The sequence below is a fragment of the Sardina pilchardus genome, chromosome 14 (genome assembly GCF_963854185.1).
Source record: "Sardina pilchardus chromosome 14, fSarPil1.1, whole genome shotgun sequence".
In the NCBI taxonomy this organism is placed as follows: Eukaryota; Metazoa; Chordata; class Actinopteri; order Clupeiformes; family Clupeidae; genus Sardina; species Sardina pilchardus.
In genome coordinates this window covers 32,115,150-32,119,130 of record NC_085007.1, presented here as the reverse complement: position 1 = coordinate 32,119,130, position 3,981 = coordinate 32,115,150, and the positions used below count along the sequence as shown (strand labels likewise).

Below are 3,981 nucleotides of genomic sequence, written 5' to 3'. Positions count from 1 at the left end.
CAACCATAGACTGTAAAAAATATGGACAAAGCGTCTGTGACGTCACCCATAGATTTCTGAAGAACTCAAATGAAGCCGTTTATGGGGGGTATGGGCGGCGCCATCTTGGGAAACGTTGGGAAATCCTAACCACGCCCACATTCTGGCCAATCCAATCAAATGGGTGAAAGGGCGGGCTTTGTGCGAAACTGAGCCGAAGAGGTGTTCTGTTCTGCTCGGCTTGTTCAGCTAAGCAGCTAATACGTTACGAGACTGGCAAGCTTGGCTACTGCTACGTTTACTGCGAAGCCACCGAAGTCGAAGACTGAGTCTAACCCACCTGAATTTGCTGGTAAGTTGAACCGTGTTCATGTATGTCTCTTAAAGGCATGTGTTCAGACATCTTATGATTATGTATCCTGCAAGCTAACCGGGTAAACTCATGTGAATAGTTAGTGCTGCTAACAAGTTAGCCTACTATAATGAACGGAGTTGTGTTTGCGCCTTCTAGCAGGTGAAATAAGCTAGCTGTTAACGTTACGTTACCCCATTTACAATAAACGATAGAGAAAGTTAGACTCCACTACAGATACATTGATCTTTAGCTTTAGTGATTAACGTTACCCATCTCTGTTCTCATTTTATTATTGGTAATGTAGTTATGAAACGTTGAAACGTATGATCCTGAGACATGAATGTGGCGGTCATTTCATTGTAACATTAACAATAATTTATGTCAACATCAAGCTCGCTTTATTCCGTCAAGTTATTGACAAAATCTTAGTCTGGTATTAGTTGTACATCATTGATGTGTTTTATGTTTTAGCAATAATCATGGGTTTCATCAGGTCCCTTTCCACAGGTGTATTAATCAAACACCATGCTGTCTGCATGCATAGTCAAGGTGCTTGATTTTATACACCTGTGGAAAGGGACCTAATGAAAACAATGAATATACAAGGGTGTTGTGTTATGGATTATGCAATGAGTAAAACTAAATACAATTTTAGAGCAATGATTTACACAATATGTAATTTTACTGTCAAAATCACACTCGTGAATACTGGTGATTACAAGTGTTGTTAGTTGACACTTGTGTTGTACTTGTATTGCATTTCATTGTAGGTTACACAGGTATGAATGTAATTAAATGTTTACCTTTCTATTTTGGCAGTACCTAATGTGTGGATCATTGAAGACTGCTATGTTTGCTGTGGAGAGGAGGTGGCAAGGAGGTCCCTGAGCTCTAACCTGGGACTAAATGCAGGTGAAATGGCTTGGCTGGGGTCGACTGAGGTGGCATAGCATCCTTCTCCTTTTTGCCTAGTCCCTGAAGAGTGGATTTTGCCGCAGAGATGAAGCAGAACCTGTGTGATCTCCATCCCCCCCCACATGACCATTATCATATTTTTATGCTTTGTGTTGGGTCTCATGCCCCATCCACACAACTTTGCATTGTTTCTTAGAGACCAGGTTAATCTGTCTGGGGCAATTAATATTTTTAAAATATTGTTGAATGTCTGTATCCAGCCGAATTCAGTAGGCAACCTGCATTTTGATGGCACTGAACTTGCACTTACAAATGGTTATGGAACTTTTCTAAGAGATGCTGTTACTGATACTGATGGACTGTTACACCCTTTCCTTTACTTATGTCAAAACCAATGTCTGTTCATTAACAAAATTACTGTTGATGGCACTGAAGTTGAAAATAAAAACACAAATGTTTATGGGACTTTTCTGGTCAACTGTGACCTACATTTAACTTGTCAAACCAGTTTTGTCTATGCTGTCAAACATTTACGATTAAATTGCAGTGGGAGCAAAAACAATCAGTAGGTTGAATTAAAGACCCAGATGCGGAAGTACATTTGCATTTTTACTTATGTCTTGAGCATTACAGGTAAATAACACAATGTTGTAAGCTAGTAAATAGTCAGTATATAGACTGCTTTGCAAACTCAGATGTAAATAAGGTAATCATGAAGGGGTCTGCTGGTGAAGAGTCTTTGAAATCAGAAGTTGTCACTGGTCGAGAACTGTTAGGAGCCAGCTCCTCATGTTCAGCACCCACTGGTTCAGCCTGGCTGGATCACCTAAAGAGAAACTTGACACAGGCAAGAATGGTAGATTGTTAATCATTGTTATAATCAAATTATTTGAATTACACTCTAATGTGGGACATATCAGTCTGTTCTTGTGTTGCATATATTGATTTGGCACACGCATATGTTACAGTACACTTTTGTTTCCTTGTGTCTAACCTATAACTGACAATGGTATGTTGACTAGATGTCGCTCGTTATCACAGCTCCCGTGTTCAAAGTATACAGTCAGGTTCATAGCGGTTCACCTCAGCAAGAAGAAAGCAAGCCGTTTAATGTGAGGATTGAGGAATCTTCGGCTTAGGTTAATGTCTTCACAAACGTTGTGATCTTAAATGCAACAACCGAGGCTGTAAATTGACAACAGACTAACTATTCCCTAAAGGTTTTTTGAAGAAAACACATATGTTACCCTTACACAGTCTGTTTGTTGATTATAGCTAACTCAAGTACCTGGGCTAGTAACATTAACATGAAGTTAACTCACAACAGCGGTTTTCACTACATTTCTTAAATGAATGTTTGTGGGTGCTTCTGCCATTAGGTTTCAACAATAAGCAAATTAGTTCATTACTTCCTTAATGTTACACTTACGTGGGGATTTCCGATAGTAAGCCAGCATGTTTGCGGTAGGTTAAACCAGAGACATACCACAGACGCTAATTTGTCCTAGCGATTTATGCTAACGTTAGCTTGCTACTGATGCTAAGGCTAACGTTCACATAAGCTAGCAGCTACGTGAAATAATAGTGGAATGTCACTTACCGGAAAACTAGAGTGATGTCCTCTTCTGGTGTCGGTTAGTACAGTTAACAGCAGAGATATTTCAATAAAAATGTTCAGAGAGGATACGGTGATGAAGATTCAGGATCACGGCTGAGACGTCCACTCGGCTGGCAACGTCAACCTCGACATTGGTCAGCTGTCAATCAAGTTGACGACGTCATTAATTTTTTATATCCAAATGCGATCCAAACTAACGAGTTAGAAAAAAATTCACCCCCCTCACAGTTGTCAGGGACCGGGAAACTACCGAAAAATACAATAAAAGTCCATGGGACCAGGCTTTAAAAACACGAATTTACGCCGTGAAAACGGACATTTTAACATGGGCGTCTATGGAAATTTGCTCTGTTTTGGGACCAGTCCCCAGCGGATTTTCGAGGTATTGCAGTTTTTCGAACTTCCGGGTAGGCTTCATTGTTCAGTTTAGAATGTTGCCGCTTGGTAGCAACATTGAGCGTCAGCTACGTAGCGTAAAAAAACCCACAGGGATGTGTGAAGAGCCGACTTGGGGGCGTCTTTTCGGCGAATGGAAAAGTACCAAGGCCAACGGAGAGGTTGAATATTTGTTTCCGCAATAATACCCTGGCAATTGCTCATAGAAACATGTTTTGTGATGTTTCGCAAATGGTAACCTGCATAGATAATGTGTTTCCATTCTCAGAACGTTACATAGAGCTAGATCATATGTAACATCTCAGTGAGGTCCGTCAGGTTCACTATGTCTTTTTGTGGGAGTTGCTAAACTATACATTTTTGTAAAGGTTATTGTATGAGGAGTCAGAAAATCAATGTTTGCATTTGCTCAGATGTATTTATGGCGGCCATATTGAAGTTTAAAAGATATATTGGCGAGACACTAGTTGAATAGGGTAAGCAAATATCATTATGGAGCTTCCCCAGTTGTTTACTTACATTAATAAGAAAATAATGTATTACAAGTTTTCTTAGATAAATTTGAGTTATGATTATCATTATGAATTTTGCACATCGTGTATTTTGAAACACTTCTCATAGACGGTTTATCGAAATCATGTAATATTGGCAGTAAAATGATCTGGAGGGGTTGCTCAAGAGAAATTACGAACAGATTTAGAATTTTTGAAGCATATTG

At 39.6% G+C, this 3,981-nt stretch overlaps 1 long non-coding RNA gene across 1 annotated transcript; it reads left to right on the top strand.

Annotated features, from left to right (window-relative positions):
• Positions 1-237: 237 nt before the first annotated feature.
• On the top strand, positions 238-1,844 carry LOC134100969 (uncharacterized). Its single transcript, XR_009941336.1, has 2 exons — positions 238-331; positions 1,154-1,844. It is a non-coding gene; the product is annotated as an uncharacterized LOC134100969 (long non-coding RNA).
• Positions 1,845-3,981: the final 2,137 nt, after the last annotated feature.